Source organism: Corvus hawaiiensis, chromosome 7, assembly GCF_020740725.1.
Source record: "Corvus hawaiiensis isolate bCorHaw1 chromosome 7, bCorHaw1.pri.cur, whole genome shotgun sequence".
Taxonomy (NCBI): Eukaryota; Metazoa; Chordata; class Aves; order Passeriformes; family Corvidae; genus Corvus; species Corvus hawaiiensis.
In genome coordinates, this window is record NC_063219.1 from 15797066 (window position 1) to 15823328 (window position 26263).

At 36.7% G+C, this 26263-nt stretch overlaps 1 protein-coding gene across 1 annotated transcript in view; it reads left to right on the forward strand.

The window, feature by feature from the left end:
- The first annotated feature begins 1459 nt into the window (after positions 1-1459).
- The window catches only part of PDE1A (phosphodiesterase 1A), a 179370-nt gene continuing 154566 nt past the window's right edge, over positions 1460-26263 (forward strand). The window contains exon 1 of the mRNA XM_048309070.1: positions 1460-1569. The gene's annotated coding sequence lies outside the window, so the exon portion shown is untranslated. The remainder of the gene's footprint in view (positions 1570-26263) is intronic.

Consider the following 26263-nt stretch of genomic DNA (forward strand, 5'->3'; position numbering starts at 1 on the left):
TTATGTATGGTATTCCAGCAAATATTGTGAACTTTATGGTATATTAGGTCATACTGGAATACTTCTCAAACTGATTTCTGTGGCTATGACGAGAAATAATGTGGAGATTTTGACTGTGGAATTATGGAAATCTGTTCCATACTTATAGTAGGGTATCTGTACTGTGATGGGAAGGACATACCCATCTATAGAGTGACCACAGCTGAGGTTTAAATTCAGGTCCAGAGTGGCACCTGGCAAACCCTGATTTCCAAATGCTTTTCATTGCCAAAAAAGCTACATCATTAACTCCCAATGCAAGAATATGTCAAGTGAATACTGTCCTGTTAAAGCTACAGAATAACTCACTGCCAAGGAGGCTGCTGCTGTCACTCAGGTGAAATCTGGAACCATAAGAGTGAATGGTCCATTATGGTCCATAATTTGTACCATAAGAGTGAAGACAAAAACCTTACAGCTGTGTCTGATTAAGTTGCTTATGACATTAGTAAGTAAACAAGTAAGATAGGGCTGATGTGCCCTTGACCAACCTTGAACTGTCAGACCCTGAAAAACGATGGGCGACTATGAGCTTTTTATTTTAGATGTCAGCTTGAAGCTGATTTATAGGCGCTTTCCAGTCAGAGAAAACTGCTTAAGGCTTCAAGGACTAGATTGGGTGTTATGGACTTCCCAGAATGTACACAGGCAGCTCAGAAAGGCCTTCGGTGTGGAGAATAGGGGGTCAAATTAAGGGATTTGAAATTCGCTGTAAATCCACACTCTCAAGCTGGTATTTCTGCTTTCTGAGATTTCTGGTTCTGAAACATTTAAGTGCATAATCCTGAAATTTGGCAAGCAACAGAGAAGATGAGTAGCTGTTGCCTTCTCTCTGCCTTGATTTTCCAGTTTTATTGGAACTGTTACAGATTTCTGGAAGGTTACAGATGTCTATCTTTGCTCATCAGTCTTTAATGAGCTTTTTTGTTTTGGTAGCACATCACCTATTTGTATTTAATGGCTAAGGAGTTACCTGCAATGTAGCAGACATGACAAAATCTTTTCCATTTCCTGAATTTTTACTCTCTACCTCTTACAGGTGTGTAAAAGTTAAGATGTGAGCCTTGTCTGGATAAGGCAGGTTAACATCCCTGCTTGCTTGGTAGCTGAATGGAGATGGAAGTTGTATTCTAAACACTTTTCATTTGTAATACACTTTAGCCAGAAGGTGAAGGTGTGTATACTGCCTCTGCTTCCATCACTCTGTATGCTCCCTGTTTTGTGTCAGGAAGTGTAGCAGACTGGGAGCTAGCGGCTCATGATGTTCACTAAGTGGCAGTCCCAAATTTCATATATGCTTGCCTCCCATCTGGTAAGTGGATGAGTAATTTATGACTCAACTTTCTCCACTCATCTTAAGAATAATTCCTTATGACTCACATAGAATGTTTGCAGGGAATCTTGCTGTTCGAGAGCACTTTTCCTCTTCTGCTGTTGTCTTCTCATCTCTCCTGTACTGTGGACTGCAGTTTAACTTCCAGAGCAAAATCCTCTCATTTGGAACTCAGGATTGGTGCAGTTGCTGCTTTAGTGAGTCATTTCTGATTTTAGTATGACTTTTAGTTTTGTCTGTAGTACTGTCACTTAGTGAGATGGAGATCAGCCCTGTGGATTGTGTGAATTAGTGTAGGTAAAGCCCAGGTACTGGAACCCCTGGAGGTGCTTGTGGTGCACACAAAGCTCCTGCAGGACGTGCTGGTGCAGGGGCAGGACCTGCCCTCGTGGTGGCTGTGTCCACCAATGCTCTAATCCAGAGCCTCAGCAGTGTGGGTACAGGCTTGCCTTCAGCTGGAGGACATGCAGTAGGGAAAACCAGGGTCACAAGTTTGTTATTCCTTCTCTTGTGCACAATGAATAGAGAGAGCCAGCCTGGACTTTTGTACCAGATCTGTTTTAATTCTAGGCAGATCTTTGTCTGTTTGCTCTGTGTTTGAAGCGCAAATTCAATATAAAACCTTGTCATGAATGACTGTACTCTAACCCAAGCAGCAGCAACAATCTATGTGTGTGCAGAGAGCTTGAGTAGCTCTCTTAAGAGTTGCTAGTGAAGTCTATAGGCGATCAAAAGAAGTTAAAGGTGTGGCATAGAATTTTTTGTGGACTTACCTTCTGATGTATATTTGTCCACCCTTATATATTGCAGCTAAAAATGTAAGTAAATGTATGCTTCCCATAGAAAAAATGCAGATATTACATCCATGAGATGCAAATAGCAATTCATGTCTTACAATTTTCCCAGCCATATGGCCAGTCCTATACATGTGCCCCTTATATAAGAGAGACCCTGTTCTACACTTCAGTACTGCGTGACAGTTCACTGGAAAGGGAGTTTGAGAATCATTAATTGAAAGAAATGCCAAGGCTCTTCCATATTTGAATTTTTAATTTCCAAATCATTCCATTAATAATCAGTTTGTACACTTATGAAATGAATCTTCATAATAGAACTCATTTTACTTATCTTTCTATTTAATTAGAACTAAGTAGCTGTTTCTCCTCAGCTGGTTCTTTTGTCCCTAAAGCAATTTCTTCTGTCCTTACAAATTACTAAAATCACATCTCAATGGCATCCATTCCTGATGTCTCTGTGATTGTTTCAGGGTTCAGGAGAAACAGCATTTGCTTCACAATTTGTATCTGAAATGAAATCATAAACATGTAATTTTATGTTCGACTTTATTCTCTGTTAACAGATATTTTCTATTTGGAGTTAAAAGATGATGTGGATATTGCCCCCAAACTTGAATACTTGGCTTCAGTTTTTAGTAAGGATGTAGACACAAAAAAAGGGTGGTTAGCAGAAATAACTGTGTGAAATGAGGATTTCTACATCTGGTAGGAAAACCAAAACATTTTAATATGATCACCCAAAAGGGATAAAATTATTTCCTCTCCAGATACCTGATAGCCATGGGTTGCAAAATTTTTTTAATGTAATTTGATGAGTTGACGTTTAATATAACTGAACTTGAAGAAAGGGAGTGAAGCAGACTGCAGATGCCTTTGTTATCAAAATAATAATAGAAAATCCTCTTAAACACATTTTTGAAGGACAGGATAATTAAGCGATCTCATCTGGATACAAACAGTTAAGGAAAACAGAGACAAAATTGGGCCAAGGCAAAGTAAAAACTGTGAGATTATTAGATACTGCTCCTAAATATCAGCCTACAGCCTGGTGTTGGACTTTGGTCTTACTAATATCTGTAGCACAAAAAGTTGGAATGTACTGATTTCAGTTTATTCATGCTATGAAGTCAGGAGATACAAAATATTGAGGGCGATGATAAACATATTGCATAAAAGCAATTTCATGACCTTGTGAAACAAATTAATAGCAATAGGAAATTTAATATTGGGAAAGGTAAGGTTGTGCTTCTATGGGTCAGCATTTCTGTTAGAAACTTGGAGGCCCATCTGTTGGGAGTGGTGAAGATCAAGACTGATTGTTGACTATGAGGCACAAGAAGATGTAAAATCCTGAAAAAGCGAATGTGTTCCCAGGAGCCTATGGGCTGAGGTCACTGCAGCAAAGGTGGGGACCCAAAAATGGGTTCTGTACCATTGAACAAGGGACTCACTGATCGTCAATCTTCAGCACACTGAAGCCTTGCCTGTCAGAGAAAAAAAAAGTATGCAAACAATGACTTTTGAATTTGGCATGCTGAGCTAAGTATATGGATTACAGGCTTCCATCACTGTCACTCAGTACCTTCAATGAGAGCAAAGATGGTTTTAAGCATCACCTTGTTGCAGATTTTATAGCTTGAAGACTAAAACATTCTCTAAAATTTGGTTTTCAACTAAGTACTTTGATTTTTCTACCACTAAGCAGAACTACATTTCATTACTGACTTTAAAGGAATTGGGAAGAGACCCAAGAATATCCATATTGGTGTCTAGCATTTTGCAGATGCCTCTGGAAAATCTGGTCTGCAGAACTGATCAAGAATAGCTACTTCCCTTGTGAAGTGAGCAGAGAAAAAGGTCTCTGAACTTGTCATAGTGATTTTACTTAAATTAGAAGAAAAGGTAAGAGAAAACAGTTTTAATGTCACACACACTGCATGTTGTTCTATATTCTTCACTTATATTTTCAATAGCACAAACTGCCAAGTAAATGCATATATGCAAAATAAATGTTTGGGGAGTGTGCAGCAACAGACTATGCCAATGGATCCTCCTGGATTCATTTTTGAACTCTAAACAAAATTTAATAGATGTTTAGACTCAGTGTTGGTTTTGTTTGAAAACATTTATTATGTGGATGTCTTTAGTTTGTTTTGCTGAAATAAATGATGCAATAAAGAAATAAGGCCGAAGCTCATCATTTTTATGTTTCAGCAGGTCGATTATTTTGTCATCAATGAGACACATATAGATTCACATGACTCACATTATAATTAGTAGCATTAATGAAATACGAAATAAAAAGTAGTTACTGAAATATTAACATTTTGGGCACCTTTGCAGCCTGTTAGTCCCACTGGCATTAAAACAAATCCTCTCTCTTATAATTGAATTAATAACTATTTTACAATTATGCTGACCCTCAGCTTCACTGGCAGATTAAGGAACTTCCCTCATGGTCCCTTATGGTTTGTTGAAGTCTGACTTTACAAACTAATTGATATTTATACTTTGGATCATTTTCTAGCTGAAAAGAATTTTCGGAGACTTTTCAAAAAGGTGGGTTTTCTGTTTTGTTTTGGTTTTTTTCTTAAAGGGAAAGGCAGCTGAAGTTGTTCTCCTTCCATATGAACTTAATGCCAGTAGATAATTCTCCAATTGATAGTGATTGCGAAATAAAGGGGTGAGGTGGGGCTGAGATGGATATCAGTCATGAAATTCTAGGATCTATAGCCTGAAATAATTTTTACCTTAGATAACACTTATTATTGCATTAATGATTACTTTTTCTGTGTCAGCTGCTGTGTTTCAAATGTTACAACAGAAAATCTCCAATAAATTGTCACTTTCCTCAAAAAGATCTGTTTATCAGGTGAGGTACTCCTGCTAGAGAGCTGCAGCTGTTCAGGCAGGGACATCTGAGCTTTGCAAGGATATTTTGGGTAAAGTTAAAACAAGTAGTGTTGCAATGGTACTATGAGTAGTTAAGAAAATTGGAGAGCTGCAGTCCTTAAGGTATTGAGGACAGAAGGTCTCTAATATGTGAGAGTTTCATTGAGTCTAGGAGATAATTCTGAAAACTGTTGTAATGGATCTTATTTTTACTTTACTTGAAGAGTTAAGTAGGTGCATCTGCAGTTGCCTTCACTTGGATTTTCTGTGCTCGCCTCTGCAGGAGGCTAGTGCTGGGATCCTTCAGTGGGTAAACCAGTCAGTATTTTTAGCTGCATTAGGCCCAAAGAAACCCCTCCACATTTAATGAAGTGTCAAAACTAGTTTCTCTGACACTTTGACCTAATGTGTCTTACAGCAGTTTAAAATCATTTGCGTGCCTGTAAGCTGTAGGTTAAAGAAACCCCAACATAACCCTGAACTCTTTTCATTCAGTCTAATTCAGTCTTTTGCACTTGCACATTTATTCTTTTTCACAGTCACCTTTGTGATGTTACCTGTTCTCCATTTCCTTTGACAATTAGCAATAAACTGAATGTTTCCGGTCAGGATTTCCTTTTGCATGTAGAGGAACACTTCTCCAAGGTGTTAGCACTGCCTCTGTCCTCCTTCCAGAGCTATAAGCATATACTCAGCTCACTATACTGAAGAGAGCTGGAACAGAATATTTAGATAATAATTTGTCGTTCGCTGATTAATCCTTGCTTTACAAGTCGTGTTTGAATTTATTGCTTTTTTGCACCAAAATGAAAGGATGAAGGTTTTTTTCCTGCACTTAGCAAGCACGTGGCAGCAGCAGAATGAGCTTGTCCACACTCCTCTGGCCAGGTGCTTCACTCCTCTACAGGAGCCATTCCCTGTGTGAGAGAAAGTACTTCTCTGAAGCCTTCTTAACTTTTGTGATTGCCGAAATGAAGGGCAGTTCTACTGATGATTTTTGCTCCTTAAGCTATGTGAAGAATTTTCTTCATCAAGAAAGTTGCTAAGATTTGTTTTATAGACCACTGTAGGCTGAATTAAAATTATTGCAGGGATATGAACTGAGCGTTCTAAAGTAAAAATACTTTTCAAAGTTTTCATTTTACAAAATTAGAACAAAAATTCTGCATTATGTTTTCCCAACTAATTATATAAGTGTTATTAAGAATTACATGCCCTGCATTTTAAAACCTATGAAACCAATTTACAATTTTATATTGGATTTTGCAAAAGAGAAAAGTGAGGCACCTTTCTGTTTTATTATTTTTTTCCCCCACTCTGTATTATAATTTAAAAATTTTCTATCACAGCTTGTTTCCACATCACTTTGCTGAAAGCTCTGTTTTTGGTGTACCTGATTAGATGACTCCAGACAACATGAGCTGCACTAAACTTAAGCAACATCAGCAGCTGATGGCACTGTGTTGCCTAACAACTTCAGAAGTTTCTGCCCTTGTGCTGTGTTACCATAGCAATATCTGCCCACTGGTGGTGGACTTGCTTGAGAAGTTGCAATAAAAACAACTGTCAGACTAACATAATGTCAGATACATTAACCACAGCAACACCAAGAAACTGGAAATTATCTCTGTCACAAACCTAAATGAAGCTTTGTTTTGCTTCAGATCATCCCTAGGTATGTGTCTGTTTTGGAAGGTCCAACATTCTGCTGCTTTATTCAATAAATGTAACTACAGAAGTACATGAGATGGGCTGCAATATTTCAATATTGGACACTTAACATGAGGATCAAGTACATATCTTGTGAACACTGCTCAGGGAGGGCCAATTTTAATACTGTGTTTCTGCGCTGCCCTTCATTTTGCCTCTTTTTGTTACAAAACCATGCTTTGTTTTATTTCTTCGACTTGCTGCAAATATTGATATCAACTCATTCTCCTTTTTAAGCAGTTCAGATATTTGGAGATGATAAAGGGAAGAGAGACTGTTTGTGGATATGATTTAAATTTTTTTTTTTAAAAGCCTCTGAGTTCTGAATACTTCTGAGTCCTTCCACTTCTTCAAAGTCTTTCAGATACTTTATATGCTAAAGTTGCAAGGCTGAGATTTTTCAGACCAGGAAAGCTAATGTAGCAACTTTAACCCAGCAGTAATTATTAGCCCATCTGTTTTGCTTCACTGGTCTATTCAGACAGACAGAAAAAAACCCCACATCACTGTCTCTGCTAAAGATGCTGGAGCTTTTACTTTGGATGCATGTTTCCAGATTTGTTTGGTTTAACTCAATAGAGTGAGAACTCTTTCCCCTCTGGTATTTGGTTTATCTGTTTAACTTTCCTGGATTAAAATTCAATTTAGTCAAATTCTTGGATGAAATGATGCTTTAATTTGGTCTCCCTGACAGGGATTTTTCCTCCCTGGAGCAGCAACTGATTGCTTTTCTCAGTGTGCTCTGTAACCGTGGCATTAAGTGTTAACTGACCCAAGTTTCTGTCTTGAACCACAGTGTTAAAATCTCCATTTAGAAAATATCACACTGTCCACCTCCACTCTGCCTTAATTGTCCAAAATTAAATGTGACCAGAGAGGGACCCTGTTTAAACAGACACAGCGTGGAATGTTAACTGCTTGCTGATGATGTATTTGCTTAGCAATTTGCAGGCTATCATTCTGATTAATAAAAAATTCACTGTATCTATGGAAACAAAGTGTGGAAAATAGCTTTTACGTCTGAGGAATGTTCAAGGAAAATGATTAGGTGGCCTTAAAAATTATAGCAGCTGTCTTCAGAGCAAAACTCAGGGCATTGCTGGTGTAAAAAGGACTGTAGCGATGTGTGGCATATAGGATCCTAACATTTTAACAGCATTCCAATCAAATCTTGTTTTAGCAAATTATATTTATGCAAATCACTGAGTCTCTTTTATCTTTTCTTGATAATTTTGTGAATTGCCATATCTTAATTGAGATATCCCAAAAGATGATTTAAGTAATATTAATTATTAATTGACTGCCTCTAGAATAACTCTAAAAGAAATTAAAATTTGAACATGAGGATAATAAACAGCATTTGCACCAAATTTGCCAATTCTTTTGCTCTTCTGGAGAGCCTTTAGGTGGAATTGTGTCTTCTTGCCTGGCTTCTTGCTGTGGAGTTAAGGAAGCATGTATGTAGTCTCTCTTTCTTTCCCATTTTAATTTTCCAGCTAAAGGTGTTGGCCAACAAATGACAATTTTAGAAGTGCTCCTGGCATTAAAAATTTAGTCTAAGATGTTTTTTTTCTCTCAGATTCGTGACTCCTAGAAGTTATTTGATGTGCTCAAAGCATCTGTAAGTCATATGCCATTGTCACAGCAAATACAGGAAACTTTTGCACTCTTTCAACAGCAAATAAAAATGGGTGACTGAGTTTACTCACCTCTGATCCTGTAGGTGAACACAGAAAGTCATCATCTGCCTCAGTTATCAGGCTTCCATTCACATTACAAATATGTCTTGGAAAACATGAACTTGACCCCATTTGGGTGAACGTAAAATAAGATCTACTCCAGGAGCATACACTGCTTTCCAGCCTCTAAATGGTGGTTGATCCAAGGGGCTAGGTCAGGGCTTCTCTGGACTAACACATGGAGAGGAGGCATCATGCCCTCAGCTCTATAGACTTACTCCTATTGCAATCTATTGAGGTAATTAACTGAGCTGGGAGTTGACTGGAGTAAAAATCTATGTTTCCCAGGAGAATAGTTCTAAACAGGGCACTTTTCCTTAGAAAAAAAGAAAGGAGCTGGGGAAGCAGGTGGACATTCACTCTTTTATTCTTTTATTGAGAATATTTTTCACAAATTACTGTGAATTAAGGAAATGTCAGAATATTCAAATTTGTTAGTAATATATTAGTATAGCATTTTATAATTAATGTACTTTATTTTATACTGTTTCTAATATGGAATTAGGCCAAAGGGCTTGCCTGGTTGTTTGATGAAAGGCAAGAAATTGTAAGAATAGACAAAAACTCATCTAATATCTCTTACCTTGGTCCACATTAAGCAGGACACAGATCTCAAATTCTGTGTCCATCACAGTTTGCAAAGACTTTGGATAAAGGCAATAGAATGGAGCTTTTCAGAATGTACACTTCATGGCCCAGCTGTATCTGGCAGCCTTGGGTGACATGAAATATTAAAAGGGGGAAAAGTTTATTTAGGCTGAGGTGGGAGGGAGCCCAAAGCACAGTTGGATAATCCTTGGTAACAAGAGCAGAAGGGAACAGTTTTTCCAAGGTTTTGGGGTTTTTTTCTCAGTGAAATACTGTTCCTCAGGGGCCAGTGAAAGCATTTGAGTATGATGCAAGTTGTATTGAGGTGCAAGAGCAGTGCAGTAGCCAGACCCCTCATGCTCCTTGTGAAATCAGCTTTTGCTGATGGCAGGAGAGGCTGCAGGAGCTCTGCTGCAACTGTGTCCCTTTTGAACTTACTGCAAAATTTGATTTTTTTTGTTTAAAACTCCTACTTCTTGCCTGTAGTCTGTGCTCCAGGGGAAAAGAAACCTCTGGAAGTAAAATACCTCTTGTGAGAGTCAACCTTGGGAGCTTTTATTTGGATCCATCCTGTAAACAGAATCTGAATGTTTACTTAGAGTTTTGTGGTCCTTAATTTGATCTGGCCTAGACCTGCTTGTGATTGTTAGTGGGGAACAAAAAATAGATAAAAAGCAGGAAGAAAAAGAAAATGTGATGGAACACAGAAAACTAAAACAGGCATACAAAACAAACCATTTAAGGTATGTCTTACTATATTATGCATCTTAAATATATCTTAAGATATAATGCAATATGATTGAAATATCAATTGCCAAAATATAAATCCCTGAGCCTTTGAATGTTTTGATACTTTTTAGAGGCCCATGTAAGGCATAAAACTTCAGATATTTTAAAACTGTTATTATTGCACTGAGGGACTATGAATGTTTATTTACTTGAAAAGAAACTGAGCTTAGTTAAGAATTCAAGTACATCGCAATAGTTCTAGCTGGATGTACACCTTTTCACTTATGTCGAAAGAATTGTATACACAGATTAAAATACTTGTGCAGTTAAGTAGTATTTTAGAATTTATGGGCAGCTGAGTTTGGAAAACATTTGTGCAGAGGCACTATAAAGTGATATAACATCATCTGCAAAAGTCTTTGTAAAGGACTACACAGTGTTTTAACTAGCCATAAGGAGCAAAGTGCTCCTTAGCAGATGGTACAGCAGAGCTTTTCTTGAGAAAGATTTGTTTTGTTTTGTTTCCATTCACTTCCAGATATGATGAGAGTTTGCAGGAGTGTTTCCAGATCATCCGTGTGAGCTATACCATGCGTGCAGCTTGGAAAGTCAAAAGTCTGCAAATGTCTGGGTGTTCCAGACAGTGTTGGATTGGGTTTGCAGTGGGATTCTCTTGGAGGGACACATATTGAATCACAATGAGTGTCACAGGAACTGGGAAAAACTTGGAACAATCTGAACATAGAGAGTCTTTAGATTCTAACACCATTGATTGAAAAAAACCCAGAGAAACCAAGAAATAAACTACTCCCCCCCCCACCCCCCCCAAAAAAAAAAAATCCCCACCACCCAAGAAACTGAAAAACAGCAACAAAACCCACTCCAGATGTTATGCATAGCAGATAGCTGCAAAAATGCCTTTTCTGGTTGTTTTGGCGTCCTGATTTCCTTCTCCCTCTTTAAGAAACTTGCCAAGGAATGGTTGAAAATGTTAAATATTACACCAGCAAACCTATGATGGGACACATGGTTCATCTTTGCTTACTAAAGGGGAGTCTCAAGCATGGGCAGACTGAGTTAGGCAAGGTCATACAGGCAGTGTCCTTCAGATTCTCAGGTTGGTGCGCTTACAGCAACACTTAATTCCACTGTGCCCATTATTAAATACATTTCTCTGAGAAAATTGTATCACTGGTAACATGTAAAAATTAGAAAGAGGAAGTATTTGGGAAGATTCTTAAAAAAGCTCCTGATAAGTTAATTGTATTTCTGTAACAAATTTTGTTCGGAGACCAGAATATTACTTAGGTTCTAGGAAAAGTTACATCCTCAGTATATAAATAAAACCAACTGCAAATAAAATAGTACTTTTTTTATTTTAAATCTAGCAGATATGACCAACTTACTGCAGTATAATTTAATATAATATTGTAATATTAATATATTCCTCTCAGGAAAATGAATCACAGAAATTCCAAGTTCAGGTCTCTGTATCAGGGAGTATAAAGGAAATTTTATAAAAAAGTAGTCAGAGCTTATTCTTAGGATATCACATCTATTCAACAAATTATTTCAAAAACTCCTGTGTATGTGAATTTGCATCTGAATTAGAATAGTTTATAATTGTACAGTTAGTGTGATACTGGTAAATGATACTGAATTTTCATCTGCCAAAGACATACTTTAAGACACCTTTTCTGAAAAAAAAGAAAAGGCAGTTTGTTCTTTTTAGCTCTTATTCAGTGTTGCTCTAAGTGTAAATTCCCCTTCATTTGAACCTTGAGTATATCTGCTTTTGTATTCATGTAGTTCAGAAAAAGCTATATTAATGTGACATGTTTTATTTAAATGGCACTAATTAATCTCTGAAGTTAATAAGTCTTATTGGTGGTTTGGAAAGGAGAACACTGCAATTCTTTCATAAAGCATCTTTTTATCAGTGGAAGATAGATACAGAAATACCAGAATAAGAATGGTTAAACTTTTTATTTGCACGGCTGATGTCTGTGGAGACTAATGGTTACAAAATAATTTGACTTGAATATAATAAAAAGTTATTAAAAATAAGGAGGGATATTCTTTCACGTTCTGTCAAGTATGATTAAATACAGGAATTATTTTAAATTTTCTTCCCAGGCTTAACATTTACACAGTTGTCCTTATGTCCAGTTCCTGTGTGCCAGAATGAATTTTTAGTGAAGTATGCATGGCTTGAGTTGATGTGTTAGAATAAAAAAACTGAAATTAATGAATTTTCTCATACAGTACATCACAATAAAATATGTACTTAAAAATTATGGACTTGGGCAGAACATACCTTTGTGTACAGTTTAATAAAAACCAGAAAAATGATATTTTTGCAGATTACAAGTAGTGTTGATATGATTGGGTGCAAGCAATTTGTAACAGGGGCTGGAGTTTGTAGTTACAGAAGCTAGGAGTTGGACTTGATGATCCTTGTGGGCCCCTTCCAGCTCAGGAACTCATAGGATTCTAAGGCTAAATCACCAATTGCACCAATTTAAATAAATAGGTGATCACGCAGAAAACAATGCAGAATCAAATCTTGAAATACAAGTGCCCCGTTATGTCTGTGTTGTTTAAAATGCTACATTTTGGTGTTTGTAATACAGGGAGTGATCTGCAGCTAGATGAGAGAGAATATGGACTATACAAATGACCTTAATCTAGGACATATTTTATTATTTGTGCTACCTTGCTTAAGTCAAGTTTGACTCTCTGCAGCTGTTTATAATTTTAGACTTTCTTTCCTTTGTCAGATTGCCTTTCTTGTACAATACAAAAATGTTGCCAAATTACTTTTGCTTGTAAACAAAATATCTAATGGTTTGTTTGGAAGAGAGGTTCGTCTTAGCTTTGCTTTGCGGTTATATTGTTATAGCAGGGAGGGGGTGTTAGTTCAAGTTGCATTTCCATGTACTATGTACAAAGAAAATAGCACATGGGTGATTTTGTGTCCCTGACTGTCATTTCTTACAGAATTGTATTATCACTTAGTGATCATTTAGCACCAGTATTTTTTTCACTTTTATATTGTCATTTGAGTATTAAATGTCTCCTCTCATTAAACCTCAACAGTGTTATTTGTCTTAACTGGTCAGAAGAACATTACAGCTTAGTGTGCTTGTACTGATGAGTTCCTGTATCTTCTTAATTGCAACTACTGTAAAGTTTTTTTAGGATTTTGGTCTACATATTCATTGAACTTCCATGCTGTCTTTAAAAGAAAAAGAATTTTTCTCTTCGAATTTTATCCACTGGAACTTACTTCTTTTAAAAGCTACTTATTTTAAGACAAAATGAACAGTGTGCCAACACGTTGATTATTAAATAGTCTGCTCTGCAATAAAGTGTGAGCAAATGTTATTCCCATCTGTGGTCTTCACTGAAGACTAAGAGAGGACTCACATCTAAGAACATTATGAATATGATGCATTTGCTGTTGAAAAGGCCAAGTTTATGGAACCTTTGTATTGTAACATTAGTACTTGAAAACATGGAGACTGTATTGAATCATGTAAATGAGACTGCAGATAAGGAAAGACTGACAACTCTGGAGTAAAATAAACTTGAATATCAGTGTCCTGTTGCTATGCTAGAATGCATTTCATTCAATAGCTTTAAATCTCAAAGGCTGCCTTTAAGATAAAGGTACATTGAGTATATTCCATGCTTTAATGTAATTTTGTTTCAAGAATTCGTCTCATCTCTGTGTTGCTTCCCACTTTTAAATTCTGTGTGACAAAATGATGATCTATCTACTTATTTATATGTAGAAAAACAAGAAAGCGGAAGTATAGGGTCTAATTTTAATGGCTCTCAGAAGCATAAAGCATGTTCAGTGATACCTAAAATCAGTGTGATTTTATTAGTAATTCCTACAATCAAAGGTTTTGCTAAGGAGCCAGATTGCTATGACTTGCACTAACATAAAATGTTGATTTTCTTTTTTCTGTTGGAATTTTAGGAAGCAGAATATAGATGCCGCATTTTCTGTGTAACAAAATTTTTAAAAATATTTTTTGTCCTATGCTAGCTGGAGAAACTCCTAAGTCAGCTTCAGGTTCACTCCCTTGTACAGTGTCTGTCACAGAGCACCCAGCACTATATAGGCACTCGTGCCTGTATTTCTCTGAAACTCTGGCAGCTGCCTTTGAGCGCTTAATGATCAAGGAGAAACAGGTTCATAAAGTGGTACATGAAGAACCTGACTTGTCCCACTGCAAAAATATAGCTCCTTCAGATTTAAAGACAAGTGTGAAGCTATATCAGCAACTCTAAAGAATGCCTACTTTCTAATTTTACAACATAGTTAGATAATCAGTAATAATACCAGTAATATTGTTACAATGAACAATCACTAAAATCCCCACCTAAGAACTGCAGAACTACAAAGTCCTATTTCTTATTTCAATTTTTTTCTTCTGTAGGGGTCAGGAGCTTCCCCCTGACAAGTGGCTCTGATTGCATTGTAGGTTGAGGCAGAGCACAAAGATACCTCATAGCTTGAGAAAAGCCAGCAGAACCCTGGCTGCCTCCAGCACGTGGCATCAGCGCCATGTGTCCCAGGCCCCTTCGTGGTCCATGTGCACTTCCATGCAGGGGCAGCCAATGGCCATTGCTGCCCACAGCAGGTTCTGGTAGCTCCATTAACAAACACTCTGAATCTCCTGAAACACCCACTGGAATCTGTCCACTGCAGGCAAAGCTGCCTTGCTGGGTTTGCAGGTCTGCAGTTCCAACAAGCAGCAGACACTTGTCCATACTGGCATCTTCAAATGGATAGTAATGGATTTCACAGAATCACAGAATTGTTTGGGTTGGAAAACACCCTGAAGATCATCACTGTCCAACAGTTAATCCAGCACTCTGATCTTCCTATGTCACATCTACACATTTTTAAAATACCTCTAGAGATGGTAGCACAGCCACTTCCCTGGGTCATCTGTTCCAATGATGACAACCCTTTTCAGGGAAGAAATGTTTCCTAATATCTAATCTAAACCTTCACTGGTGCAACTTGAGGCCATTTTCTCTTGTCCTGTAACTTGGGAGGAGAGATCAACCCCTGCCCATGTACAACCTCCTTTTGGGTACCTGTAGAGAACAATAAGGTCTTCCCCTCAGCTTCCTTTTCTCTAGACTAAACCACCCCTGTTCCCTCAGCCATTCTTCTCAAAACTTGTGCCCCAGACCCTTTGCCAGCCTGAACTGATAAATACATCATCTGTAAAAGTTCATATAAACTGATTTGTCATTAGTGTGTACTGACCTTATTTCAATTCAAGTAAGAAAGCAGCAGTATGAAGGGACTCGGAGGTTTCTGCCTTAAATTGACCTGGGACCACCTTTATGCTTTTCATTATTTGCTTTTCTAAACTTCAGTTTGTAATTCATGCGAATTTCCAACATGTTTTATCAGTTGATGAAGAATTTGAAAGATATTTTCTCAAATTTATTCTCCTGTTTACACTTTTTGTTCAGCAAATGGATTCTTGGCTTGGGACCAAATAACTGGTTTTTATATAATTAAATCCTAAATGCATTTATATAAGAAGGACAAAAATCAAATGAGTAGGAGGATAAAATGCAAAGATCCAATTTCTTTGAAGTTTCAGTTTGTAAGTTCTTTATTATTCTTGATGTTCTTGCTTTTAAAAAAATGCTCAGTCTGATTCAAAACTCATGATTTAGAGAGTACAAATTCTTCATTGGAAAGTTCTTTTTAGGCTTAAACTCCATGAGTTTTTTTGGATTTTGAAAACAGGTCGTTTTTGAAGACAGTTTTTTTGGGTAAAACAGTATCTGTGTTAGTGTGATCAGAGTGATGAATGTTTTGGTTTTGTCTCCTGTTGTTTGTTTTCTTTGTCAGTTTATTTTTGCTTTGTTTCTTTTCAATTGGAGCTTTCCAGCATCTCTGTAAATTTTTTGCAGCATCCTTTATGATGCCATTGGCTTACACTGATTTTTGGATTATGTCTACTTTTACTTATGCTGAATTTGTAGCAAGAATTTTGAACATAAACCTTATGGGGTTTTTTTCCCTATGATTTTTAGTGCATTACAAAAGATCTTTCTAAGCTGCTGTCTTCATCCAAGTGGCAGAAACCTTGTACACAAAATGAAATGAAAAGCTGCTTTGGGAAATAGATAGAGATTATGAGAAACATGCTTTTAAATTTTTTAGCAAAAATACTCTTTTTAATCCCCCAGATATTTGCTATTAAAAACATGTAGAGAATAGGGAGAATCAGAAATTCTGGACTAAAGGAATTCCACAGAACAAAATCTTTGTTTTTTATAAAAGGCCATTTTGTTTGAAGCTTAGAGCAGTGCCAAGCATAATTTTGTTGGTACAGCCTTTGGTGCCCCAGCCTGGTGCTAAGTTACTGTATAGGGCATAGAATGAAAGCTGGTTTTCATTTCTTCTCTTCTGCATGATTTTGTGTCAGAACCACTGCTCTTTTATCACATGCTGTAATCTATTAGTTTTTCCTGAGCTTGATGTAGACTATGTAATACCAAGTATTTCCCATTCATAAAGATTCAGGTTAGAATAAAAAACTTTCACCTACACTGGGTGATACGAAAAAGTGTCAGAAAAGGTTTTAAAAGGATGTTTTATACTACGTCCCTGTCCTGATCTGTGTCTTACCAGATATACAAACAAGCAGTAACTTACAAAAACGGCGAGGTTATCCCTGAGGGCCTTTCTTAATTTCTCCCTTTATGATGAGAGGGGAGGACCAGTGTCCCTTGGGCACTGCCCCTGCCTTTCCTTATGTCAGCAAACGCTGCCAAGGAACCCCCATCTGGCAAACCCTTAATAGGTGGGTGCTATCCTTATTTAAACTCCTTCCAACTCTAAATCCACCACTTTTAAAGGAGATCAATTGTTTCACGTCTGACATGGTTGGGCTTTGATGTCTGAAAAAGTAATTTGGAAGATGACTTTCTGGGGTTCATTTGCATTCAGCGAAGATTATAACCTGCTTTATAAAACAGTTCTGACCAAGCAAATCAGGCTTGTTTTTGCCACTCAGTCACAATTATCATCTTCCTAACTTTCATGATTTCCTCAGGAAATCTAAAACTGTGTGTGTTTTATCTTCTTTTTATTCTCCTTCTTTTAAGAAACTCCACCCCACCACAAAAAATGAAAATCCAAATAACCAAAGAAAACACCTCAACTAAAACGTGGCCAGCAAACCCACAGAAAACCAGGAAGAAACAAATACCGCTCACATTATTACTGCTTTTGGTAAGGTAATATGGAATAAAAAATGTGTCAAGACAGAACCTCCAAATTATTTAGGAATTTGTTGTAACGTGGGAAGAATTGCTTTTATCTGGTAGTAATTGTATAGGGCAATGCTGAAAGATTACATTGATTCTGTTAAGAAAGAACAAGAAAGAACTGTGTTTGCCTTCTCTGTACTCAGTTAAACTGTGTTCAATGACTTTGTGAACACAGGGCATATTCATAGCCCACAAAGGGATTGAATGTGTCTATTTTTGTATCTTTCAGATGTTTTCTTCTAAAACACCATATTGTAGTATACAGTCAGCTGTGGTATTCTTAGACACAGAAATTTGATTTGAAGGTATTTATCGATTAATGATGTAAAATTAAGGAAACATGTGTAAGTAGATTTTTCATTGGTGAGCATTTTCTTTTCTCAGTGATCAGCTTGAAGGCCATGGGTGTGTTGAAGAATCTGATGCTCAGAGTGAGTTAGCAAAGTTCGGGGGTTTTTTGGCATGGTCTCCAAGCTTCTAGTCTAAGGAGTAGGAAAGAATTTCCAAAAAAGTTCCTGGAAATGGATTTTACCTTTAAAGTTTTATTTTGGGGTGTACTTATTTGTTTAGCACTTACTCCTATGAAGGAAGGAGTTGAGGAATTGAGAAGGTAATGGAGAAGGAGAACGATTTTAGTATTATGGGCTTGGCACTTTTAAGGCATGTTTTCAAATGTTGTAATTAAAAAAAAAAGAAAATAATAGAGCATGTGGATGTTTCATTACAAATGAAAAGTATTTACCCTTTTGGATACTTACAAGTAGATATCATAGGAACTATACAAATGCACACTAATGAGGATTAATGAGCTGTTATATAAGTTAGTATTTAATTAATTTGGCTAAATATCAGTCTGTAGGAAGAAAATGCAATTTTTTTCATGCAAATAATGATTTTTGTATATGCAAATATATGTGATTGGAGCTGTGTCAATCCCCAGCAAATTCCAGTGTGGTCTTTTGTGAGATTATAGAAGCCTCTGCCAAGTGTACTTTCAGATAATTTTTCTGAGTGAATTTGGAACCTAAGATTTCCCAAGAACACTGCAACTCATGCAATTTCCTGCCAATTTTGCAAAGTTGGTAACAGGGATGAACTAAGTGCACTTTGATATCTATCATAAAAAGCAGTAGAATACTTTTTATATAATAATACTTATTTTGGAGACAGTTTTTTGGGTAAGAAGCTATAATATTGGTGTGATCAAAGTGATGAATCTTCCTTTTACAGTTGTCACAAATGTAAAATGTTGCTAAATGTCATGAAGGTAGGCCTTGGCAGAGAATTTCCTCAGCTTGGATTTTCTTTCTCTATTTCTCTGCCTTGCTTACCATGTCCTACATCTCTCTTCAGTAGTAAGTACATTTTCACCTCACCAATATATCAGAAGTCATCAGATTGTGCCACAAAGCAAGTGTCTATCTAAAAAAAAGAAAAAAAACCTCCAAAAGAACTTTGAAGTCTATGTTGATACTTACTTGGAAGGGTACAAACCATGCTAATAGTAAGCAACATCCAATCGAATGTTGTCCCAAGCCAATTTAACATATATTTTGTCTATCCTTAAAACTGGTTACAGAAACCATATTTGGTTAAGTAACTTTTTATTGTTGTCAGTAGATAAGTTCAGTCAGATGGGTCTGAATCTGCAGAAGGCATTACTTTTACTAAAGCTTCATTGAAATTAAATTTGGAGTTTGAATCAGTGCCCAGGAATGATGTCAGCTATAGCAGATTAAATTTGCTAATGTCTCTTCATTTTAATTGTGTTTTTAAAACAAAGCAGATAATTCTTCCAGGCTTTTGTCTTTTATGTTTTTAGCCTTTGTTTGGGCTGAGTATTTCAGGTTATCAAATATTAAATTTTAAATCTATTTTGCAGTACCTCTGCATGCAGAAGCATCGATTTAGTAGACACGTTTCAACAATAATTTGTAAGTAGTAAAATGTTCAATATTTTACCAGTCTTTTGCATACTGTCATAGTTGTTGTTTTATATTTTGGAGGAATGAGTAAAAGGAAAGGCAGAGAAATTATGACTGATGTGCTGTATTATCTGTTACTTATCCTGAAAAATCAAATACATTAAATAGTTCTTGAATTCCTTTAATATTAAAACCAGTATATAACATGTAGGACATTAGTTAAATAATTCAATTTTCTGTCTCTGATAATATTGTGTATTAGATATACCTGGCCAGGATTTTGTATTATAGTAACAAGATAGTTTTGCTTATCTTCTATCTGGTGATATTCTTATGGTCTGACCACAGCCTGAGAGATGTTAGCCTTTTTATTTGTATCTTATGTCACATTAATAATGGTTGTAATTATCTTTATCCTTAATCTGCTAAAAATCTTAATAACATAATTAAATCAATTGCATCCTGCAGCAATGAATTCTGCAGGTAAATTGTACTGTCTGTATCCTGCTGCTGGAAGCAATGTGAAGTGTTCAAATTTCAAGTACTTTAAAGGAACGTTCAAGTAATTGGAAATGAAAAGTCCTAATTTACTGGACTAAGTGGCAATACTTTGCTGTGTGTTAGAATCCTAGAGCCCCAGTTCTACATGGAAGGGAGCTCTCGAGGTCTTGTAGTCAAACATGATGAAGGTACTTGGGGATGTGTCCAGCTGAGCCTTGAACATTCTTAAGATGGCAATTCCACAGTCCTACTGTGCAACCTCCTCCAGTACTTAACTACTCACAATGAAAATTCTTTTCAAAATATTGGATTTTCTAGTGGTAATTCTTCCCCCAAATGCTGGAATTTCACATGTTTCTACTTGCCTATTGCCTCTTGTCTTATAAATGTGCACCTTTGAGAAGTATCTGCTCCATCTCCTCTCTATCCTTTGACTAGGTGATTGTAGCTGTAGCTGGGGAGCAATAAGGACTCCTCTGAGCCTTGTCTACTACGGGCTCCCCAGTTCCCTTACTATTTCATAGATGATAGAGAGCAGCCTTGCAAGGACCTTGTCTGGCTCCTTCAGCACCTTTGGATGCCTCCAGTCTCATGGATTTGCTTATGTCCAAATTAGTTAAGTGATTCCTTCCCTTTATCTCTCTACAGCAAGTACTGCTTCGCTCCCACAGTGTGTGCTAGGAGGCTTAGGGACGTGGAAACCCTCAGGACAAGCCATTCCATGGAAAAATAAAATGCTCTTTTCCATTATTTTTAAATTCCTTCCAATGAAGATACTTGGGAATCTTTACCATCCCTTCTTTTCCTCTTTTCCAGATCATATCTTCACCTATGTGTGCACTTTTCTTTCACCAGTTCTAGTAACCATCCCAATACTGTGAGAATTTCTTGGCTGAGACCAGTCAGATAAGGCAGGGGGAATAGGTTTGCCATTCTTGCAGAAAACCAGGTTGGCTAGGTTGCACCTATGCAGCTTTAGTCTCTTGTTTCTGTGGGATGTGACATGTGAGGATTCACTGGTGTATAATGCTGAAATAAGGAGGTACAAAGGTAGCCTTTATCCTACTGTTGCATCCCTCTCTCTCCAGACTTTCCATTATGCAAAGGTCTTTATGTGATCTGACCTATTATTTTGTAAAAAAAATTTAGACATAATGGTACTTTCAGGTGTGAAAAATATCAAGCAGTATGTTGCTGATGCTAGAAAAATATTTGTAAGGTTTCCTAATGTAATTAATCTCTTTGATCTCAGGAGCGGTACATGAATATTGTTTCACTCTCTTAGAAAAGCAGAAACAATGTTGGTTTGACATCTGAGGACAAGAGATGAAATCTTTGTCTTGTTCTGTTCTTATACTTGCACTGCTACATTTTTGTCTTGTGCACTTGTTACAGCACTTGGATAACCTATATTTCTTCTTGTTTATCTATTTTCCTTCTGTTTGCCTCATGGTTTAATATAACTTCCCACAATAACACAAGTCAGTTATGAAATTCAGAACATCAGGTACAAAGTTCTCAGACAACTTCCAGCTGCTTTTTTATACAAGGTGAGTACACATTAAAACTGTCTTAGAAATTATGTTATCCACTACTGCTTAATTTCTCTGGTTTTATTTATCAAGGCTTCCAAGAGACAGGGAAAGCTATATTAAAAAAATGTTCCTCTGTACATAAAAATTGTGTAAACCTCTGCTAATTTTAGCAACTCTCTTGAGCAATCAGTCCCAAAAGCTCTTTTTTCTTCAGAACTCATTAGTCACATGGTCAAGTTTTAACTGGTTTGGAAAGATGACATAGCACAGCAAAGTTCACGGTGAGGAAATTTTACTCTGATGACACCATTTGCACAACACTTGAGCAAGATTTTAGCACTGGACATCAGCACAGGGGATGTTTTTTCTCCTACTTAATTTTGTTCTCTGCTGCAGCTCACATTTTGACCCCAGAAGTGGTCTTGTTTTTCCTGAGAGTGAGTTGGCAGTGCAACCTTCTTGCCTCTGACTGCATGCTCTTCTCTAAGTGGAAAGCACTTTATTTGTCAGACGAAGGGGAGAAGAAATAATACTTTACCCAACTGGCAGGTGCTGGAAAGCATTGTTGCTCAGGGTCCTGTGTAACCAAACAAAGGTGTGTCACACACCTGTCTTTTGAAATGTCATGAGCACTCGTAAACTGCTTGCAACTGTCCCAGTGACAGACTCACTCCTGAACGATGTAATTTCAAAGTACCAGTGCTGTTGGCAGAAAAGGAACACTTTGTAATTTGAGAGGTTTAGGCTTCCTCCTAAAACTCTCCTAAGTCGGTATTTTTTTTCAAGAAACTGCATTGTTTAGCTTCGGTTACATTCACTAGTGCACTTCTGTCTCCACAGAATACAATTCAAACTTTTTGAATGTATCTAATGTATTTGCAAAATAAATTTCTAATAAATCTCTCTATGAAATGCAGTCTTTCACTGAAAACTTAGTTGTATAACTATAGAAAAGCATAATTTCTAAAATTCAATGAATAATGCATCGATGATTCAGACAGATTTTAAACTCTATAATGGCTGATCAGAGTTCAGGAATAGACCTATCTTCTAATACTGCAATAATAAGCAGATTTCAGTTTAAGACAGGCCACAGGGACCCATCAATGTTTTCCAAATTTGAGGACCAGATACAACGTGTAATTCAGGTACTGGGAAGGTTTTTGGTATGCAAAATGAAAAGAAAATCCTCATGCTGCCAGTTTTCCCTGTCAGTTTAATACTCCACTCAACTTTTAAGGTATTTAAAAGCCAAAGCCTGGAAAACATCTTGCTGAAATTAAGGTTAAAATGCAGAATATATTAAGAAAGGACCTTTTCAGCTGCCCTTAGATTTCAAATTCTGTAGCAATTCCCTGAAGTGTAGAGGTTTGAACAGACTAATTCTGAATTAGCTATTATTGTGCATATTCTTACACGTTCAGAACTGCACCAAAAGTACAGGTGATACTTGGGGTTATGATGCAGTTTTGTCTCAGGGAGGGTGTGTTTGCCATTCTCTCCTGAAAGCTCAGATCTGCAATTCAGGTTTGGAAGGAATCCTGTGTAGGGTGGGATGATTTGATTCCACCTCTTTGGGACAGCTACTAGTGGAAAGCTTCTGTACAGTAAAAATAGCTACAGTCAGGGTAGATTCCCAAGTTTATCTCTTTAGTTTGAGATGAAGAGACTTTTTTTCTCTGCTAGCATCTGCTCTGTTATAATACTTTATAAATATCAAGAAACATTTTCTTGTTGCTGTGGTCCTTGTGTAAGTAATGTTTAGCAAAAGGGAATGATTTTCTTGTTTTCTTTGTGGAGTAGCTCAAAATGGTTGCTCAAAAAACCCCTTTTAGACAATAATTAGCTGAAATTGCTTTACTCCATGTTGTCCATATACACATCTTTCCACCATGGAATAGTTATTTTCTTTACAGCTGATGTAGTTCAGTGGGATAAACTGGTAAATGCTTTGTCAAATCTAGATTTTCTGTTTCCTATTGTTTTGTATTTTGTAGTCTTTCTTTCTCTAGTTATATGTAAATACCAATAACTTGGCTGTTACAGGTTTTCACAGTTAACCACAGCTTCTGTGTTCAAATGACTTTTCACCTTACCCCTACCTCTTCTGTACATGATTATCAAAAGTATGATATCTCCTAAAGATTGAATTGAATACATCCAAAATGTGATAAAACAGGCAATGGGCTCTGATAAAAGTCAACTAGTCTGGAACATCTGTATTTATTCTACAACAGTTTGTTCTTCACTATGGGGGCAGTCTTGCCTTTTTGACATCATTAATTATCAATCTCATGTTGTTATGAAGTACATAATCATCCTTGTGATTCACTGTGGCAATTTCAATCCCTCTTATTTCAATGCTGCTGCCTGTTCTAGAAAGGTTTCCTCACTTTGCAAAAATTAGCATATTAGTTTTGTAGCCAAATTTTTTCCTAAGGAGTTCCTAAAAGCTACTGTTTGTTTCATGAATGTTACTTCTCAATTTCATTTGATGCTTTTCAATACCAGTTTACCAATTTGTTCTAAATAAAGAAGTTAAAAGTCACCAAACCTTCAAAATCTGTAATCTCTATTGCCTTTGGCTGTGCTGATTGCCCTGTGACGCTGTATGAGCTACGTGCAATTGCTGTTTTCAGAAAATTTAGTCCAATTGTCATGGTTCTCTATAGTAATTTTTTTCCTGAAGTACTACAATTAAATACTAAAAAGTCATAAAGGAGTCACTTTTAAAGGGAAATAATACTGAAGAAAATCTCAAAAGTATTTTGTACCTCCCATTCTTTGCTCATTCTACATCTGTTTTGTTCCCTGTGTGAAACAGTTATCTTTTAGCTTAAATTACCAATGAATTTCTTCTGACCAATTTATACATACCTGAAGAAAGATGTAGATGCCACCTGAGCACCTGTCTTACGAGGCAGGTCAAGACGTTCTTTTAATCACCCTGCCTTGAACCACTCTCTTGCTTCATTTCATTCACTAATGTGCAAGGCACTTTCTACTGAAGATTTTTCGAACTTTGGTTCTAAAGCCTCTTTCCAGGTCCATCTGCTCAAGAAACACTGTCTTTATCTTCCTCTGTTTTTCTACTTATGATGCAGTAGCAAGTTTTCCTGTGCAGTTCTTTTTGTTCAGATTATCTATAACACATCTCTTATGTATTACATATCTTGACAATTATTCATTTTTTGCTCTGTCTCCATCTCCTAGAATTTTTCAGATTGTTTGGTTCACTGAATTAAGTGAATGATTCTATCATTCTAAATTGAGTGTTACATTCAAAGTAAACTTAAAAATAGATGTGCTTAACAGGGCACCTGGATGTCTGATTCTGTGGATGGCGGTGAAGTCCAACACAAGTGCAGATTTAAGACATCTGCCTTAGTCAACCGAACTTTACTTGGCACTGAATTGGTCTGTGAACACTCACACACAGCTGTGACAGACCTTTGGTGCTGGTGACTTCTAGTAAAGGGCATTATTGAACAATCAAATGTGATAAAGTCTTTGCAAACCTACCTATGTGTCATAGGTAGGTTTGCAAATACATATCTGTTTGTGCCCTGAGGTTTTCATCTACTTTGCTTGCAAGCTTTTGTGGGTATTTGTTTTCATTTTTAATTGCCTGAAAGCTTTGATAAATCTGACACCATGTTCATTACCAATATGATAGGCCATGCACACAGCAAACAAAAACAGGAGTCTTTTTTTCCTTGCTAAACTTAAACTTGGTACTTGAAGGACACATAAATGAATATACATACTTTAGTGATTATATAAACAAGCCTCAAATACAGTAAATCAGATGAAGCAAAAAATACTAAAGTAGAAAAAAAAGGGAAAATGTTCCCTGTTTGGTCTCCTTATGTAGGTCATTTAAGCACTGTTAATATATCAATTCCAGCTCTTTTGCCTACTTAATTGAGTCAATGCCAATGCACTGTGTAGACCATATGCATAACTTTTTAGAGTTGTTATTCCTCAATTATGTAACTGTACTAATTTTGTTAATATATTCTGTGGAGAATCTGAAAATCCAAGATTACTGTAACATCAATATTTTGCCATTGCTGAATTGCTGGAAACCTATGTATTTAAATAAAATCCATGAACTTTAATAAGACCAAATATTTCTTCTTCCTGTGCTGTGCTTCCTATTGATTAATAATTCATATTATTTGGACATTGCAAGCAAGCTGGAAACTCTGCTCGTGCAAAAGAGGATTGCACATCACAAATGTGAATAAAATAGACAATGGGGAGAGCAAAAGGAGGCATGGAGGAGACTGTCTAAACCATTCCTTTTCTGCAAGGGCAGAATTCGAGTGATATGATCTCTGTGCTATCTTAGGTTCTGTTCACAAAGCATCATGTAGCAGTCGAGTCCACTGGCAGACAGTTCTTCAGTGGTTTAACTCTGTTACTTACAATGCTGTTGAACTCTGTCTTACCCAGCAAATAAATGCAATGCTTTACCTGCTTAAAATTAAACGTGCATCAGTGCTTGGTAGATCAGGGCCAGGATATACAGCATGCAAATCTCTAATACTTGCTGTCACTAATTACAATAAATTTATCTTATCTTTTTGAGGATTTGTTTTGTTTTGGTTTTTTTCCCTTATGTTTTCAGATTTCTTAATTGGTTCATGGCTCTCCTGCAGTTGCACCACAGGGAAGTTTGTGTTGTCACGTTTGGAGGGATGGGTATTAGTTTGACAAGTCACCCTGCAGGTCTCTTGATACTTCCTTATTTTCCATGTGTCATGAATTAGGTGTTTTGAAGATTAATTTCAAACAAAACAGCATATTTAGTTTCCCTTCAGGAGCAGAGGAATTTAAATGTCTTTAAAATAGAACTCTCATTCTCCTCATCAAGCCTGCATGATCCCTTTCCTGTTCTTATAGCTAATTAACTGGTCTAGCTGCAGGATTTTCCCAATTTCAAGGTAAGTTGTTTTCATTGCAACTGTGTGATTTTAGCATAACTGTAAAGGTCTGTCAGTATTCAATATTGAAAAGGCAGCCTGTTTTCTTTACTGCTACATGTATTTCAAAATTATTTCTTTGCATTGATATTACTACTGGAGTGACTTACTTCTAGATAAAAGAAAAGCTTAGTGTAAATTTTCATTAAGTGTAGATTCTTAGCTGA